At 40.0% G+C, this 20,405-nt stretch overlaps 1 pseudogene; it reads right to left on the reverse strand.

Annotated features, from left to right (window-relative positions):
* Positions 1–1,048: 1,048 nt before the first annotated feature.
* Positions 1,049–16,797, reverse strand: LOC102271158 (poly(A) polymerase alpha-like; annotated as a pseudogene).
* Between the last annotated feature and the right edge of the window lie 3,608 nt (positions 16,798–20,405).

The raw sequence follows: 20,405 nt of genomic DNA on the forward strand, positions 1-20,405 counted from the left end.
TCAGAGGCTCCACACCCTCTCCCCTGTCTTTGAAATACACATTTCACCCACCATTCGCACACTAGGAGCTATTTCAAAGACAGAGCCTTGAGGGGATGAGATGTTGTTGAGACCATCTGGATGGTATATACATGACTAAACATAGTAATGGCATCTATATACATTTAAAAAGTTCTGACCAGGAGGGGCAGAGACCTAAGCATCTTGTGGTCCCGTGACAAGCCTCTTAAGTAAGTTTCCTTGCTGATTACACCTGCCACCTACCAATATGGAGGGTCTGCCTCTTCCTTTGGTCTCTCTTTGTCCTCCGTGTAGGGGAGGGGCAACTCTGAATTTCACCCAGGTGACAAATCAAACTCTGGAGGTTGCAAACTAACAGTGATATTTAGCCTTGAGGGGGAGGGCTGTCCTTTCCAGACTTTGTTTCATTAGGATGCCAAAACCAAATCAAGATGGCTCCAAGACGACCACTTGAAGGATGGGGAGAACTTCATCTTGATTCCCAGATGGAATCTTTTTTTTTTTTTTTTTAGTATTCTTTTATTAGCTTTTTTTTAATTTTTTTTTGCTTCACTGAAACTTCATTGAGGTGCTTGGGCTTTCTCTCGTTGTGGTGCGTAGGCTGAGTAGTTGTGGGGCACGGGCTTAGTTGCCCCAAGGCATGTGTGACCTTAGGTCCCTGACCAGGGATTGAATCCATGTCCCCTGATTGGAAGCAGAGTCTTAACCACTGGACCACAGGGAAGTCTCCATTACTATTTTTTAAAGCACAAATGCCCATACAACTTTGGCTTATAAGATAGTTCTATATAGAATATATTAAAATACTAGTGACCTTGATATTATAAACTGTGTGTATGTACAGTCGCTTAGTTGTGTCCGGCTCTTTGCTGCCCAAAGAGTAGCCTGTTAGGCACCTCTGTTCATGGGATTTCCCAGGCAGGAATACCAGAATGGGTTGTTGTTTCCTCCTCTAGGGGATCTTCCCCACCCAGGGATCGAACCCAAGTCTCTTGCATCTCCTGCACTGGCAGGCAATTCTTTTCCATTAGTGCCACTTGAGAAGCCCTGGGTCCCATACAGGCAAATTAAGACTGTGTTCTTCAGGCTGTTTCAATAGGACTGGATTTGGTCATTTCCATTTGGAAAATACCCCCCACCCCCAAAAAAAAAAAATTATGTGTAAGTGTTGATGCTACTGCATTTGGATAAAACTGGCAAGTTCTTCCTACTATCATAGCCCAGGAAATAGCACCAAGGAAACCTAATATATTGGAATAGATGTTGCAGCATTTGGCACACAGTTTGATAGCTCTTAGGGTTAACCTGAAGTTGTCAAGGTTTAGTGTGTGTGTGTGTGTGTACACACTCAGTTGTGTCCAACTCTTTTTGACCCCATGGACTGTAGCTGCCAGGTTCTTCTGTCCATGGGATTCTCCCAGCAAGAATACTAGAGTGGGTTGCCATTTTCTAATCCAGGGGATCTTCCTGACCCACGGATCGAACCCAAGTCTCCCGTATAGCAGGCAGATTCTTTACCACCGCACTGCCTTTGAAGCAATGTTTAGTACTAGTAGTAAAATTTCATCAGTTATGCTGCAACCAATAAGACTTCTTATGCATCTTATATCTAAAAATTTAAGCAGACTGTCATCTTTTAAATCCAAGTCTTCTGCAGTGTCCATCTTGCAAACAAAATATCAATCTCTATTCCACAAAAGTGCAACTTGATAACTGGTTACCAATGCCTCTTCAACAGCTCTTCCATCTTTTAGGTGTGTTCTAAGTCGCTTCAGTCCTGCCCGACTCTTTGCAACTCCATGGACTGTAGCCCACCAGGCTCCTCTGTCCATGGGATCCTCCAGGCAAAGATACTGAAGTGGGTTGTCATTTCCTCCTCCAGGGGATCTTTCCGGACGCAGGGATGGAACCAGCATCTCTTATGTCTACTGCATTGGTAGGCGGGTTCTTTACCACTAGGACCACACGGGAAGCCCCTTACATCATTTACTTCTTCCTGTAATTTCAGTTTATCATAGTATGAGGTGAAGAAGACACTTCCATAAACATGTCTTCGGGCAACACAACACATCAATTAGTATCAGCACCTTCTGTATGTACTCTTCATCTATGAGATCCAAAAGTAAAACCTTTTACTGAAAAGTTCATTTTCCCAAAATGAAATTCCTGCACTGTAGTTCCTCTTCCCAAACCCCAGAGGGATTCAGAGTCTCAGCTAGTTTCTGCGTAAGTAGGCACTCAGTTTCCTTAGGGTCTGCTGAACTGATGGGAGAGGTGATGCCATAGTGTTTTCGGAGGTGGCTGTGTCTGTTTGGATCCCCGAGTAGTAAGGACTCAGCGGCTGCTCTGGGCGTGGCCACTGAGGGGAAAGGGAGAAGGGGCGAGACTCAGCCCCGGGGGCCACGCCCACTCCCGCCCCACCTCCCCACTGTGTCAACGCGGGTTGCTTTCAGCGCTGCTCAGCTTTCTTCTTTGTCCTCATGTGGTGCCCAAACACGGGCACAGCAACTTTCTAGAACGCTGGTTGGACTCTTGTTGAACTCCAGAATCAGTTTGTCTTCCACCTTACTATCAGAGCAAAGTGTGGTAACAGAGTTCTTGCCAAAACAACAGTGATAAATACCGTTTCTCTGTATTACAAACCAGAGCCTTAATATACACTGTGCTGCCCTCAACATGCCAGCAAATTTGGAAAACTCAGTAGTGGCCACAGGACTGGAAAAGGTCAGTTTTCATTCCAATCCCAAAGAAAGGCAATGCCAAAGAATGTTCAAACTACCACACAATTGCACTCATCTCACTCTTGACTGGAAAATCCCATGGGCAGAGGAGCCTGGTAGGCTGCAGTCCATGGGGTGGCTAAAAGTCGGACACGATTGAGCGACTTCACTTTCACTTTTCACTTTCCTGCATTGGAGAAGGAAATGGCAACCCGCTCCAGTGTTCTTGCCTGGAGAATCCCAGGGACAGGGGAGCCTGGTGGGCTGCCATCTATGGGGTCGCACAGAATCGGACAGGACTGAAGTGACTTAGCAGCAGCACACGCTAGTAAAGTAATGCTCAAAATTCTCCAAGCCAGGCTTCAACAGTACTGTGAACCATGAAATTCCAGATGTTCAAACTGGATTTAGAAAAGGCAGAGGAACCAGAGATCAAATTGGGAACATCTGTTGGATCATAGAAAAAGCAAGAGAATTCCAGAAAAAACATCTATTTCTGCTTTATTATGCCAAAGCCTTTGTGTAGATCACAACAAACTATGGGATATCAGATGGGAATATCAGGCCACTTTACCTGCCTCCTGAGAAATCTGCATGCAGGTCAAGAAGCAACAGTTAGAACCAGACATGGAACAACAATCTGGTTCCAAATCAGGAAAGGAGTACTTCAAGACTGTATACTGTCACCCTGCTTATTTAACTTATATGCAGAGCCCATCATGCAAAGCGCTGGGCTGGATGAAACACAAGCGGGAATCAAGATTGCTGGGAGAAATAGCAATAACTTCAGATACACTGACACCACCCTTACGGCAGAAAGTAAGGAGGAACCTCTTGATGAGAGTGAAAAGAAGAGTGAAAAAGCTGGCTTAAAACTCAACATTCAAAAAACGAAGATCATTTCATCTGGTCCCATCACTTCATGGCAAATAGATGGGGAAACAATGGAAACAGCGACAGACTTTATTTTCTTGGGCTCCAAAATTACTGCAGATGGTGACTGCGGCCATGAAATTAAAAGACACTTGCTTCTTGGAAGAAAAGCTATGACCAAACTAAAAGCATATTTAAAAAGCAGAGACATTACTTTGCCAACAAAGGTCCATCTAGTCAAAGCTATGATTTTTCCAGGAGTCATGTATGGATGTGAGAGTTGGACTATAAAGAAAGTTGAGCACCGAAGAATTGATGCTTTTGAACTGTGGTGTTGGAGAAGACTCTTGAGAGTCCCTTGGCCTGCAAGGAGATCAAACCAGTCAATCCTAAAGGAAATCAGTCCTGAATATTCACTGAAAGGACTGATACTGAAGCTGAAACTCCAATACTTTGGCCACCAGATGTGAAGAACTGACTCACTGGAAAGACCTTGATGCTGGGAGGGATTGGGGGCAGGAGGAGAAGGGGATGACAGAGGATGAGATAGTTGAATAGCATCATGGACTCGATGGACATGAGTTTGAGCAAGCTCTGGGAGTTGGTGATGGACAGGGAAGCCTGGCGTGCTGCAGTCCATGGGGTTGCAAAGAGTTGGACATAACTGAGCGAATGAACTGACTGACTGACTAAGATACACTATTTATGAGGGAGCAGGAACTCCTAAGAACTTTCTGTGTTCAGTATTATGTTCTCAGTTGCAGAGACCAGAGAACTGATGATTTGAGAAACTAAGTTTCTCTTGGTGGCTAACTCATAAGTGGTGAAATAAGAGATTCTGACCTAGGGTGTGCTGCCCATTCACTTTCCTTTTTTTAAAAAAAAACTTTTCTAGTGTGAAAGTTACAGGCTTCTCACATGCTCAGTGGTAAAGAATCCGCATCCAGTGTAGGAGATGGAATAGAGGCAGGTTCAATCCCTGACTTGGAAAGTTCCCCTGGACTAAGAAATGGCAACCCACTCCAGTATTCTTGCCTGGAAAATTGCATGAATGAAGGAGCCTGGTGGGCTGTAGTCCATGGGGTCAGAAACAGTCTGACTTAACTGAAGTGACTTAGAAGTCACACACATAGTTGATTCACAGTGTGCGTTAGTTTCAGATGTACAGCAAAGTGATTCAGTTATATATGTATATATATGTTTATGTATTTTTTCAGGTTCTTTTATGGATTATTACAGAGTATTGAGTATAGTTCCTTGTGCTATACAGTAGGTCCTTGTTATCTATTTTATATATAGTAGTTATATATATAGATAAAGTATTTTATATATAGTCTATGCTAATCCCAAATTCCTAACTTATCCCTCCTTGTTTCCCCTTTGGTAACCATACATTTGTTTTCTATGTCTGTGAGACTTATTCGTGTCTAAAGGTATGACAGTCATAGTGAAAATGATAAGAGTAAAAATGAAACTAAATGGGCACTCCAGAATTACTACTCTTTGCAATTTGTAATACCATTCTATAGCAGGGACAGCAGTATTTCTGTTTCTCTTTTTAGAAAGGACACTGATTTAAAATAATGTACTGCTAATGTTGATATTTTAGCTTGTTTTAAACCTTTGGTTTCTTTCTGGTTGTGTTACAAGAATTTTAAATTTCTCCACTTCTAGAAAACAGAGAATATTTGTTTTTGAACTAAAAGTCATGTTACTTTTCATTTTTAAAGTAGACTTCAGGGCATATTCACAGATATTTACTAATTCGATCCCCACAATGATACTGTGATGAAAAGAAGTGGCTATCAGTATTTTATGTTGCAAACGGTGACATAAGGGTGCAATCAAGATACACAGTGACTCCCTCAAGGTCACACAGCTGATCCAAAATAGGGTTGCGATTCAGTTTTCTTTTCAATATTTACTTCTGTATTTGTTTATTTTTGGCTGTGTCAGCTCTTAGTTGTGGCACTGGCAATCTTACGTTGTGCCTCCTGGGCTTAGTTGCCCCGTGGCTTGTGGGGTCTGAGCTACCTGACCAGGGATCAAACCCATGACCCCAGCATTGGAATTCTTAACCAATGGACCACCAGGGAAGCCCAGAGACCCAATCAACATCTTCCTCCTAGAAACGTTCCATGTAATGTCTTGCCATCCACGTATCTTTTTCCTTAAATTTCTTAATTTTCCTTAAATTTAATAAAAAACCATATGGAAACATAAAGACTGTTTTTCTTCACTGGATTTAAATTCTTAAATTTCTTAAATACTGAAGGAAAGTGCTTCATGTAGCTATTTATCAGGACTTAAAGACTGGAAGCTGAGGGTATGTACAAGTTATTTCTGAAATTCTCCTTATAAAAAATGATTCTTATTATAGATAATAGTTACATCACATGGTTGCCATAGCTAAAAGTTATGAGGTTTTCTTATGTTTAAATGTTTGAATAATTAAATGAACAGCAGTGTGTACAATGTAAATTTCTTAAATTTAATTAAAGGATACCCCTATAGAAAGCACTACTGTGAAATGTACATGGAGTGATTAAAGGGTTTAGTACATATAATTTTCCCTAGTGTTTAAAAGGTCACTAGAAAGAAAAAAGTGACAAATATGCTGTTTTAAGCTTTTTTTCTTTTTTTTTTTTTTGCCACTTTAAAAATGTCACAGTGAGTGAAAGGAAAAAGCTGCCCGATAGCAGATGAATGGGTATTGACGGCTGCACCAGTGTTAAATGCTGCATGGCAGAAAAATCTAGGGAAGAAAAACAAACTGTAGTCACGTTTCCATATTGCTTTTTATTAAATTTCAGTAAAGAGACTTTAACTTTGACTGATATCTGAATTTGATAATGAAAGCAATTTGTGAGACAAATCCATGCACACACAGAAAAGATAGGTGTATAATATAAGACATTTTAATCATGCACTAAATGTAAAATTATCCTGACAACACATGTGATATTTTATGGTGTCCATATGGTATTGCATATGCAGCTTATAATATACAACTGGTATCTGGATAACATATGATATAGATGTAAAGCACACCCTACAAGCTTAGAATTCTGTGGTTACACACACACACACACACACGCACACACACAGAGACATAATATTCATGCTTTCTCTGTGCTGAATATACATTATACATTTAACCCCTGTGCCTGTGTATTCATATTGTGAAGGGCTCAGGTTACTTTCTGGGGGCGTGTTAGATTTCTTTTGGCTTGAACAACCCTTTTCCCAGAAGCCTGGAAAATTCATCATGTTGGATAGCCAGGTGTTCTCCATTTGCAAATATTATTACCTTGTAGGATTAGAAGAAGGTTTAATTATGAGAGAGGATAAATAAACAGTGCTGCAGGCAGAAAGTCCCACCAGGCCCCTTTGTTGGGGGGTGTCCTCTAGGACAGCAGTCCCCAGCCTTTTTGGCACCAGGGACTGGTCTCATGGAAGACAGTTTTTCCTGTACCGCTGGTGGGGGGCGGGGGATTGGTTTAGGGATGATTCAAGAGCATTACATTTATTGTGTATTTCTACTGTTATTACATCAGTTCCACCTCAGATCACTGGGCATTAGATCCAAGAGGTTGGGTACACCTGCTGTAGGACTCAAGGTCTGTGAACAGTCTTGATGCAACAGGGGAGGGATTTCTAAGCTGGAGACTACAGGGTTTCTGCCAGCAGACTCTGATGCTCAGTTGGAGGAGGACCCCGGGAGCCAGGGTCTTTTGCTCGATTGTTCTTTACCACGGATCTTCCTTCAGAGCAGACTTGACTGATGTTTACCTGAATCACCATCATTTCCAGGAGAAGCTTGTAGCCATGTTCAATCTTAACCACTACAGGCAAATCCTTTGTGCATCGGTCTTCCCCCTTCCCTCCCCAGACTGGAGCAGAGACCCATCCTTTTCATTCTTGAATTCCTGCTGCCTGGTACCTTAGTAGGCATAGGTGCATCAGTGATCAGTCATGTCCAACTCTTTGTAAGCCCATGGACCGTAGCCCGCCAGGCTGCTCTGTCCATGAGATTTTCCAGGCAAGAATACTGGAACAGGTGGACGTTTCCTTCTTCATGGGATCTTCCAGACCCAGGGATCAAACCCATGTCTCTTGTATCTCTTGCATTGGCAGGTGGGTTCTTTACTAGCTGAGCCACCAGGGAAGCTCTACCTGGTGCCAGTCATCTAATAGGCTCTCAATAAATGTTGAATGAATGAATGATTGCACCTATATCTTAATACAAAGTGGAATGCCTTTCTGGAGTTCTTTAGTACTGGGGTCATTTGTTGTACTTCTGCTGTCTGCATTCACAAATAGATTAAGGATGTCTGAAATTTCCCTGAATTTTCTCACTTTCAGGACCTACCTTCTGAAGTAATCCTTTCAGACTCTACTGTCAGAGTTTGCTGTGAGCCCACGATTATATCAAAGATGCTGTTTCTGTCTATCCTTGGGGTTTCTTATTATGCAGATTAAGAAAAGGAACTTGAGAAAGAATTAGCAGACATCACCTTGGGTTATATAGTTACAATCCACAAAGAAATCGTGAATAGTATTAATGAAAAAATACATGGACTTGGAGTTTAATTTTTTTTTTTTTAATTTACGAACATCTTTAGGGAGTATAACTGAGTACCAAAAAAATTACATTAACTAAATTACTTTGTTGTATAATTAGAGCATTCTACCAGCATACATAAATTTTAGAAGTGAATGCTGTCAGTTTTCATTTTTAAAAATATATCATGTGATGGATGAATAATAATCACACCTGGAAACAGTTTTATAAATAAGAAAATTAAGCTGCATGAAATTATATTCAAAGGTGGTAATGAGTGTCAGTATTGCTCAGAAAGAGAAAAGATGATTTTTCAGACCCTCAAAATGTGCTTAAGTGTTAACTAGATGTATTTATGTTTCACAGCCAACTATGCTGTAGTTTATATTCCGAGGAATGGCATTAGTGCTTTCTTAACTATAATCATTTATATTATTTTCCACAATAACAATGCCTCTAATCCTTATTACCGAAGAAATCCCACTCTAGTGTTTATAGGTAACTTGAGCTGTATAAACATACAAAACAAGTATATGAAAACTAGAACTCTGTTAACTTGTTGATGAGTTCGAGATTAAAACCTGAGTGATATCAAACCCTGGTAGTTCATTTTTTTCTCATTGAATCAACTGAGTTTTCAAATAAAATCAAGCAAATAAATAACATATTATTTAGTTTTCTATTGACAAAATTATAAGACTGACAATTAAAAATCCACTAGTCTGTGGATTCTCATTCCAAGTTATCCTGCAGACTGGTGGGACACTACAGTTGCCTCATCTTCTGGGCCACTTTACTCCATGTTAGTTTACCCCCCTTTAGAGATGATCTTCCCTAGGTGTTCTCAGGGAAAAAGTACTGATCAGATTTCTCATTTTGCTAAAGTAATGTCATTGCTTGGTGTTTTCCGACCTCCATTTCTGAACCAGTATAGCTAAAGTTGATCTCCAAGGGGCGTAGACAGTGAGGCTGATGATTTTGTCTTTTTCCAGCAGGAGTCAAAGCTCATGGCTTTGCTCTTCACACTTCAGCTTCTCTCTCTTTGCTGGGAAGGCATGTAGAGAAATCGGTGGTTGTAAATAAACGTCTGTCTATGCCACATTGAGTTGATCCTGCCAATGGAGTGATCAAAAACACACTAAAGAAGAATTAGAATAGGTTCATTTTTTGTTGTTGAGTGTGTGGTGGGAGAAGAGGTTTCTGTGGGCTCATCAAGGCTTCTGTGTTATTGAGTTGGACAAGGCAGGAACTGGAAAATTCTCAAAGAAATAGGACTATCAGACCACCTGACCTGCCTCCTGAGAAATCTGTATGTAGGTCAAGAAGCTACAGTTAGAACCAGATATGGAACAACAGACTGGTTCCAAATTGGGAAAGGAGTATGTCAAGGCTGTATATTGTCACCCTGCTTATTTAACTTATATGCAGAGTTCATCATGAGAAATGCTGGCCTGGATGAAGCACAAGCTGGAATCAAGATTACTGGGAGAAATATCAATAACCTCAGATATGCAGATGACACCACCTTTATGGCAGAAAGTGAAGAAGAACTAAAGAGCCTCTTGATGAAAGTGAAAAGGAGAGTGAAAAAGTTGGCTTAAAACTCAACATTCAGAAAACAAAGATCATGGCATCTGGTCCCATCACTTCATGGCAAATAGATGGGGAAACATTGAAAACAGTGATAGACTTTACTTTTTTGGGGCTCCAAAATCACTACAGATGGTGACTGCAGCCATGAAATTAAAAGACACTTGTTCCTTGGAAGAAAAGCTATGACAAACCTAGACAGCATGTTAAAAAGCAGACATTACTTTTCCAACAAAGGTCTATCTAGACAAAGCTATGGCTTTTCCAGTAGTCATGTATGGATGTGAGAGCTGAGCTATAAGGAAAGAGCTATAAAAAAGCTGAGTAGAAAGCTTTATAGAGCTTTATAGCTCTATAAAGAGCTATAAAGAAAGCTGAGTACCAAAGAACTGATGCTTTTGAACTGTGGTGTTGGAGAAGACTCTTGAGAGTCCTTTGGATGGAAAGGAGATCCAATCAGTCCATCCTAAAGGAAATCAGTCTTGAATATTCTTTGAAAGGACTGATGCTGAAGCTGAAACTCAAATACTTTGGCCGCCTGATGTGAAGAACTGACTCATTTGAAAAGACCCTGATGCTGGGAAAGATTGAAGGCAGGAGGAGAAGGGGATGACAGAGGATTAGATCATTGGATGGCATCACTGATTCAATGGATATGAGTTTGAGCAAGCTCCAGGAGTTGGTGATGGACAGGGAAGCCTGGTGTGCTGTGGTTCATGGGGTTGCAAAGAATCGGACATGACTGAGCGACTAAACTGAACTGAAACATCCGTGGGTTTGATGAAGCACATTAGAAGTCAGGGGTGCTTATTCTCACAGAATATATCACTTAATCTGAGGGAATTTGGGGAGGGTCAGCTGTAATTCTGTAAGTTAAAATTTGGCTGGGATACTGGGATCGATACCTCTCTCTTTGATAAAATTACCAAGGGACTGTTAATGATCCCAAGGAAATCTGACCATGAGCCAGACTTATAGAGCATTTGTAACTCACTGAAGTTCTGACTGCATAAAAGCCATAAGTGAACCATTCCTTATTTAATTGGCTTTGCTTGCCAATCATAATGGACATTTGGATTGGCAGTACAGTCAGTAGATTCTTTAATAGGCTTGAATGTATCAGATTGACCTTTTTCATACCGTTGTCTTTAAGCATATGGACACAGTAGCATCAGAGTGAATTTTACTTGTTTAGGTGGGTTTTCTAGGTGGCCTAAATTACTTCTGTGAATAAGTTGAGCACATTTGAAAGTCACAGGAACACTTAAGTAATCAGAAAACTATATGGTTTATGGAGACCATAACTTAATCTCAGGAAAGAGCTACTGTTGTGAGAATAATTTAGGTGCTAAGAAAAATCAGTACATCAGATAGTAACTTACTAAGGAGTACCCTAGAGGTTTGAAGAGTTAATGTCGTTTCCAAAGCTGTGTAAATTATTCCCAGAGAGTAGCTTAGCATGCCTGGAAGAGAGTTCAATGAGCCACCATAATCTTTTATAGTACCTCAATTCACCTTTGAAATCTATTTGGACTCGTTTCATTTCTGATTTCAAATTTATAAAACATGAGTTTCTTGGTAGAACTTTTGGTCACATCACCATCTTTGAAATCCCTTTTCATTCTCTGTATATGCTCAGAATTTATAAAATAGCTTTCAGAATTCACTATAACAAAGTCCTTGCTCTAAATTTTATCTCTATTCTTATTATTTTCCAAGAATGGCCACTAGATTTTAGCCACGTCAACTAACTCTGAAATTTATTCTCTGAAATGTCTCAGTTTAAAAGCAATTTTATGAATATAGTTGAAAGTACACGAGATATATGAGTTACATGTATACCTACATGATATACAAGTTTGGTGTTTTTCCAATCTGTATTTTTTTCTTTTTTTGGCCAAACCATGTGACATGTAGGATCTTAGTCCTCTGCATTGTCAGAGCTCGGAGTCTTAACCAGTGGACCACCAGGGAAGTCCTGGTGTATTTTATATGTATTTTATATGTATTTTATATGTATTTTAATACTACACTTACTTTGTATATATACTTGTATATATGGTACTGTTTTATACTGCATACCTATATAGTAGATGTAGTACACGTCAAAACTCATAGTAATGAGTTTTGGGGAGAAAGGGAGGAGAATTGAACTGGGAAGAGGAATAGAGAGGATGTAAACTGTATTTATAAGGATCTGTTTCTCTCAAAAGTGACTTGAAGCAAGTATGACAAAATATGAGTATTTGTTTGAACCATGTATTAGATACACAAGTGTTTATTATATTATTCTTTGCAGTGCCCTATATTTTAAAGACATTTTTAATACAAGAAAAACCCTCTGAAACCATTTTCCTTGATGTTGCATTCACGCTGAACTCCTTCTCATCAATTGCTCTTTACTTAGCTTCTTAAATTCTTGTCCTTTTTTCTTCTTCAAAACCAGAAAATTACTTTGGCATTGTTTAAAGAATGATGAAAATCTCATTTAGATCTGGATTGCAAAATCCTTGCTAATTCACGAAAGCATTTATTTTTTTAAACATTAGTTTAAGTCTGTTCCTCAGACTGTCACATCTTTCTTCAGGGGTTTCTCATAGTCTTTAGACGACTCCATCTGCTCTTCTAAAAGGAGAACATCAAACCAGTTTGTTAGATGTGACACAATTAGATCTCAGATGCTCAGTTGCCTGACCATTTGTAAACGCATTTTCTGGAAATTAGGAACAGACCAAAGAACTCTGACTTTCTCTAAGGCTTTTATTTAGCCTTCATTTTATGTGACTTTGGTTTATGTTTCTATTCAACTTCTTCTCCTGGGAACATGAATAATTCTGGTTCAAAGTCATTCTCCCCAAATAGTACTACACTGGCTATTAATTAATGTTTATTTGTCCTCCTCTTCTACTTTTTTTTCATCTTTTTTGTTATTGTATGGTTAACAGATATTTGGTCCATGCTAAAATTTTTTTTTTGTTATTTTGTTCTATCCAAAATCATTTGTCATGGACCAAGTGTGGTGATGGACATTTTGAATAGGACCAAATTTCAAGGAGCTTTACGTGTGGACCATAGGTCTTAAAAATTTTTTTTTTAATTTAAATTTATTTATTTTAATTGGATGCTAATTACTTTACAATATTGTATTGGTTCTGCCACACATCAACATGAATCCACCACGGATTCACGTGTTCCTCATCCTGAATCCCCCTCCCACCTCCCTCCCTGTACCATCCCTCCGGCTCATCCCAGTGCACCAGCCCCAAGGATCCTGTATCGAACCTGGACTAGTGATTCGTTTCTTATATATTATACATGTTTCCATGCCATTCTCCCAAATCATCCCACCCTCTCCCTCTCCCACAGAGTCCAGAAGACTGTTCTATACATCTGTGTCTCTTTTGCTGTCTCGCATACAGGGTTATCGTTACCATCTTTCTAAATTCCATACATATGCGTTAGTATACTGTATTGGTGTTTTTCTTTCTGGCTTACTTATTTTGTATTTCTTTTAGGCTGTGCTGGGTCTTCATTGCTGCGCATGGGCTTTCTCTAGTTGTGGCGAGTGTGGGCTGCTCTAGTTGTACACAGGCTTCTCAACTGCAGTGGCTTCTCTTGTTTTGGAGCCTGGGCTCAAGGGTGCGAGGGCTTCAGTAGTTGTGGAGCATGAGCTTAGTTGTTTCGTGGCATGTGGAATCTTCCCGGACTAGGAACGGGACCTGTGTTCCCTGAATTTGCAGGTGGATTCTTAACTACTGCATCACTAGGGAAGTCCTTGGACCAGATGTTTTATGGACCAGATGTCTTATTGATTTTGGACAGGGCCAAATGTCTTGCAAGGGAATTGTATACCTTAGAAATCATGTCAACCAATCCATAGTCAAAGAGATATATTTCCCATAGTTTTAAAAATTGTATGTGACTAAAGAAACAACACATGAAAAACAGACAAAACAAAAACAAATGAGTGCACATTTATTTAGCTCAGCACAAAATAAGTATTAATACATCCTCTTGAAAGGCCAGGAGGTCAACTGCTTTACCAACGGGTTCTCAAAATGGCAGAACTTTGGTGTGGTCTTTGATGTAACAGATCAAAGAATTCAGCTTTGATAATTTAGTCAAGCAGGCAGACTTGACGTATCCCAACTCACAAACACTGATGTATAAATAAGAATGTCAGTTTATTAATTTATTCTGAGAAAGCCATGAAGTGATGCCAGTGGTTCTCCCATTCTCTCATTGTAGGGGGAAAAAGAAATCCAGGAAATAAAAGTATAATCTTAAGGTTTGGAAATTATAGTATCAGAGCAAGAGGGATATTTGGATGATCTTGGTCTGAAATGAAAGTGAAAGTGAAAGTCGCTCAGTCGTGTCTGACTCTGTGGCCCCAGAAACTATACAGTCCATGGAATTCTCCAGACCAGAACCTCTGGAGTGGGTAGCCTTTCCATTCTCCAGGGGATCTTCCCAACCCAGGAATCGAACCCAGGTCTCCTGCATTCAGGCGGATTCTTTACCAGCTGAGCCACAAGGGAAGCCCATGAATACTGTAGTGGGTAGCCTATCCCTTCTCTAGGGGATCTTCCTGACCAAGGAATCAAACCGGGGTCTCCTGCATTGCAGGCAGATTCTTTACCAACTGAGCTATCAGGGAAGCCAAGCAGAAACCAACCTAGACAGTATATTAAAAAGCACAGACATTACTTTGCCAACAAAGGTCCATCTAGTCAAAGCTATGGTTTTTCCAGTAGTCATGTATGGATGTGAGAGTTGGACTATAAAGAAAGCTGAGCACCGAAGAATTGATACTTTTTAATTGTGTTGTTGGAGAAGACTCATGAGAGTTCCTTGGACTGCAAGGAGATCAAACCAGTTCATCCTAAAGGAAATCAGTCCTGAATATTCATTGGAAGTACTGATGCTAAAGCTGAAACTCCAATACTTTGGCCTCCTGATGCAAAGAACTGACTCATTTGAAAAGATCCTGATGCTGGGAAAGATTGAAGGCAGGAGGAGAAGGGGATGACAGAGGAGGAGATGGTTGGATGGCATCACCAACTCAATGGACATGAGTTTGAGCAAGCTCCGGGTGTTGGTGATGGACAGGAAAACCTAACGTGCTGCAGTCCATGGGGTTGCAAAGAGACAGAAACGACTGAGCAACTAAACTGAACTGAACTGATCTGGAATATCCCTCCTATGGCTAAGTTATTTGAACTGGTCACACTATTTGGCCAGAGTGCTACTTCCCCTGAACGATCCTGGATAAACTTTAAGAAATTCTTCCTCTTTTGGACTCACTTGAAGCTTCTTGATGTTCTTTTTTTTCAGACTAGCTGAAGTAGAACTGAATATGCCATGGATTTATGTTAATGCTTTAGAAGATAGTAAAACACTCAGCCCAATGTTAAGTACAGAGGAACAAATGTGGGTTGCTGGTTCTAGGGATCATGTATATCTTACTGGCAAAATCATGGGCACTTCAGTCAGCCTGGACTTGAATTCCAGTTCTGCTCCTTACCAATTATACGGCCTTTAATATGTTACTGATCCCCTTTGTGCTCCAATTTGCTTAGGGGTAAAATGGAGACAATAATTGTACCAATTTTATAGGATCGTTGCTAGGATTAAATGGGATTAGACACACTGGCTTCTAACATTGCGCTTAAAATTGCAAGCCTTCAACACTGCTTATTTTTTGTTGAGATGACATGTGTCTGTTATGATTGGTCTTTCATTTCTCTCAGAGCACAACTACTCATTTAGTTTCTCTCTTTGGGTATATTATGTTATTGGTGGCCCATTTATCTTGTCACACATTTCTAGTTAATAATTTTATTAATACTAATTTTTCCCTTTTTACTTGTTGAATTTAGGATTGGAAACATACCAACTACAATAAAATCTGTTGTTGTTCAGTCACAATCAGAAGTAGATGGACATTGTTGTTGTTTTTCAATGGCTAATTCATGTCTGACTCTTTGCGACCCCATGGACTGCAACATGTCAGGCTTCCCTGTCCTTCACTATCTTCCAGAGTTTGAAATTCATGTCCACTGAGTCAGTGATGCTATCTAACCTTCTCTTCCTCTGCTGCTCTCTTATTCTTTTGCCTTCAGTCTTTCCCAGCACCAGAGTCTTTTCCAATGAGTCAGCTCTCTGCATTAGGTGGCCAAAGTATTGGAGCTTTAGCATCAGTCCTTCCAATGAATATTTAGAGTTGATTTCCTTTAGGATTGACTGGTTTGAGCTCCTTGGTCCACAGGACTCTCAAGAGTCTTCTCCAGCAACATGGTTTGAAAGCACCAATTGGCTCTCAGGCTTCTGTATGATCCAGCTCTGACATCTGTACATGACTACTGGAAAAACCATAGCTTTGACTATATGGATCTTTGTTGGCAAAGTTATATTATTGTTGAAATAAAATAAGACTCCCAATAATATACATTGACACATTTAGTATTATGCATAATTCTTATTGTAAAGCATGAGCATTAGAAATAAATGCTCAGTAGTTTACACATGAGACAGTAATTTGTGTTGTTATTACAGAGCCAGGGAGATGACCTGGTGGTTAACGAATGGCACGGATACTTTCCAGAGGCCATATATACATTTTAATCCTTGTTGTTGTATATATTCCCATATAAAGTTAAAGAGAAATGTTCTGGAGAAAACTTCCTTAGAGCTGAAATTCACCTCTCTTCCTTCACCGTCATGTGTTCCCCTTCTCCCATCTCCTTCTTTGGGTCGTTTTCTCTCAAGAGTCCCTTCCAGGGCTGCAGAATCACACAGCTCCAGGAGCTGACTTTCACATGGTATCTAAATTAATTATGCCCCCGAAGCTGCGTCAAGTGGTTGCTCTGAGAGCGGCCGCCCAGCGGCATCCAGCTTCCTACTTTTGTTGTTCTGTGTCTTGACTGACACTTGAGGCCCCAGCCCAGGACCACCACTGTCATCAGAAGGCAGGCGGAGACTACTGCCTGTTGTGTCTCGGGTGAAGAGCGAGCACCGGAAAATAACCATGTTTTTTCCTCCATACCTTGAGTTCTGTTCTTGTTTTTTGTGTTTGTATGAAACTAGAGTTCAAAAGATAATGTCAGGGGCTAAAGGTTCATGTAACCTGTGGGCCAGGAATGTAGGTGAGTAGATTCAGTCACTTTGACCTTTAACTAAAGGTGCATTGTTGAGTGCATCATGACCTCCATGAATATGATGGCCGTGATGGAGGCTGATGGCTGACTAGGTGTAGGGGAGAGGACAGGTGGGTAGAAAAAGAGAGGGAAAGAGGCAATTAATTGGTGAAAGCTGCTTGAGAGGCCAGTGATGCCAGAATAATCTCTTCCAAGCTTCAAAGATCTTGGGGAATAGGCATCCTGTGGTTGTAGCCAAGGTCTCTCCTCTAGGAAATGAGGACTTGAGAAGGTGCCATAAGGGGCAGAGACTAGTCTTTCACAACCTCTCTCAACTGGCCTCATAAAGCCTCATGGATGGTCTGAATATGATTTCGAGGGTAAGGAGACAGTCTCTGTTTCCTTCTCCCATTTGCTTGCTGATTCTTGAAACTTTGCTTTTCAAGCAGGAAATAAAACTTTTCATTTCATAGAGCCAGAAAGGACAGGGCCATGTGCAGACTTCTTGGATGGTCATTCCTCTCCTCCCCTATGGCCATGCCTGCTTGACCCATGCCTTCCTTTTTCCTTGCTGGCCATGTGTCCAACATTTCTCTGTGATGCCCAACTCTGTAGCCTCCTTATTGACACAGACCGTCAGCTTGTCCAGGATTTTGGTTCTCAAAATGTGGCCCATGTCATGTGGACACAGTAGGGGAAGGAGAGGGTGGGACTAATTGAGAGAGTAGCATGTAAATATATACATTACCATATGTGAAATAGATAGCCAGTGGGAATTTGCTGTATGACAGAAGGAACTCAAACCTGGTACTCTGTGACAACCTAGAGGGGTGGAATGAAGTGGGAGGTGGGAGGGAGGTTCAAAAGGGAGGGGACATATATGTACTTATGGCTGATTCATGTTGCTGTATGGCAGAAACTAATACAATATTGTAAAGCAATTATCCTCCAATTAAAAATAAAAAATGTAGCCCATGAATGCACAGCATTAGCATCACCTAAGAACTTGTTAGAAATGCAGACTCTTCAGCCCCGCCCAAAAGTACTGAGTCAGAATTTGCCATTTTACAAGAATGGCAATTTTACCAGGTGATTTGTATGAACATTAAAGTTTGAGAAGAACTGGCCAGAAACACTTCTTTATACCTTACCCTTAAACTGAAATCTTTTTTATAAATAAAGGTTATTGTCATAGCAGTTTTTAATAGCTCAGTAATTATTTGGTTTTATCATGTCCTTAACAAATGTTTATGGAATGTCTATCAAATTCTTGGTACTACCTATGCTAAGATTTGGGGATCCCAGAATAGAATCTGTAGCACAGAGCTCAGAGCATAGCTCACATACAGAAACAAAACACAATACCCAGAAAAGAGAAAAGGAAGTTTGTCTATTTTGAGTGTGTACTTAAAAAAAAAAACAAAAAAAAAAACAATACCCAAATAAAAATCTGTAATTTTGTCCCCAAGTTTGTTCAAAGATATGCCCTCTAATTAATGCTTTATTTTTCTCCTCATGTCTTTTACTTTTCTCCCACAATCCATGGACTTTGTGAGAAAAAAAACACAAACTTGAAATGTTACCCTCTTTCCATTTCTTTTCCACTTCATAACTGTCATCGCGTTGCCAGTATAAGCTTCTTGAAGTAGTAATCTCAAGCCCAAATAGAAAAAAAAGCAAACACATAAAAATGTTCAAAAATGTCAGGATTTAAGGGTATTTGCTGTTCCATTCTCTCAGATTATTTTTTAGGTCTGCATCTCATCTTCAATTAGCAGTCTTCCCTTACTATTACACAGTGTGTTCTGGAAATTTACTTGTTTCAGTTTGGTTTTTTTTTTGAGAGAGGAGTGGGGAAAGAAATGATTATACTTATTTACTGAGCCCAACTAAAACTGTTTAATTTTTGGAGATAGCAGAAAATACTTTAAAAAAGTATCATCTAACAGCACAAGTGAGGGGCCCAAAGATATCAATCCAGCAAGAACGGAGTGTGTTTATGTGAACTTAGAAGAACTGATTCTGGTGACTTTAGGAAAATACTTAGGAGCGTCATGTATAGGAGCCTTATCTTTTGTGGGAAACAGCTGCTGCATCCTTTTCCAGGGATGCTGCAGTCCTTTGAAGTCAGAACATCTGACTGATTTGAATTTAGGTTTCTTGATCAAAAGTATCAGATGACACAAAAAGCCTGATTATCTTATCTTATGGGAATTTGAGGCTTTTCTCTTATTTTTGAGATGGTTTTCTAGAGCAAATTTCAAAGAAGTTTTAGGATATATCTTACATCACACTCTGCCATTATGCTCTTCCTCGAAACTGAAACTAATACAGTTACTAAGAACAGAGTAAATGAAATGCCCATCTTTTTGGCTTCTGTTCAGCAGGTCTTGCTGTCTTTGACTTCACTGTAGTCGTAGCTGTCACCGTGCTGATGCAGCAGGTTACTTCAGTCTGGGGAAGGGTAAGGAGCATTTGCATTGCTTACTCAGCATGTTATCTCTCTTTGGAGCAAATTGCAGTGGCTTCTGGTCAATTTTTAAATTGATTTTAGGATGGCTTTTAATGATTCGTAAAGCAGCATTTAATCTTATACACTTGGTTTTGCCTCATGAAATCACATGAAAGTATCTAAGGCTGTGTCAGTTGTCTCCTAAAAAACACACACACAAAACAACTCTTTGGAGAAGATTCTGTGTCCATCTCTGCCCACAACCAAAGTTTCACATGCCATCATTTGACTTTTCCAAAACTGAATTTCAATGATTTCATCCTGTCAAAGTAAATGTTTCAAAAAAGTAAAATGATTACTTGTACAAACAGAAAGTGAACACATGTCAAAGAAATAATTTCTATCTATGCTGGGTGAAAGTCTATAAATTAGATTGTGACTTTAGAGTCTGGGTTATAATCAGTGGTAAATAGTTGCTGTTTATGCTAAGTTGTGTCTGACTCTTTGTGACCACATGGATTGTAGCCTGCCAGGCTCCTCTGTTCATGGGATTCTCCAGGCAAGCGTGCTAGAGTGGCTTTCCATTTTCTTCTCCAAGGGAGCTTCGTGGGTCCCTTGGATCGAACCCATGTCTCCGGGTCTGCTGCATTGACAGGTGGATTCTCTACCACTTAGCCACCAGGGAAGCCCCAAATAGTACGTCAATCAAAAGGACATTCTTGTAGAAAATTAAATAAATTTTGGGCAGACCTATTAGCGAATGCCACAGTATAACACTGGAAAGATTAACTGTCATCCTTTTGCCTTGTTTTCAAGTTTTGGATATTTTTTCTTAACAAATTACAACCCTTCCTCAAGATAAGAATTAACTCCAAAGATTATTTTAATTACAAAGAAGTCTTGTTATATTGTGCTGTGTTCTGTTCATTTACCTTGATGCAGCCAGGAATGTGCACATATGAACCTCTCTGGAGTATGGTTGAAATATCTAGAGCCCTGCAGTGGTGAACAGCTATTAATCCAGAAAATCAACTTCTGAAGGTCACCTT

This window comes from Bos mutus, chromosome 5, assembly GCF_027580195.1.
Source record: "Bos mutus isolate GX-2022 chromosome 5, NWIPB_WYAK_1.1, whole genome shotgun sequence".
Taxonomy (NCBI): Eukaryota; Metazoa; Chordata; class Mammalia; order Artiodactyla; family Bovidae; genus Bos; species Bos mutus.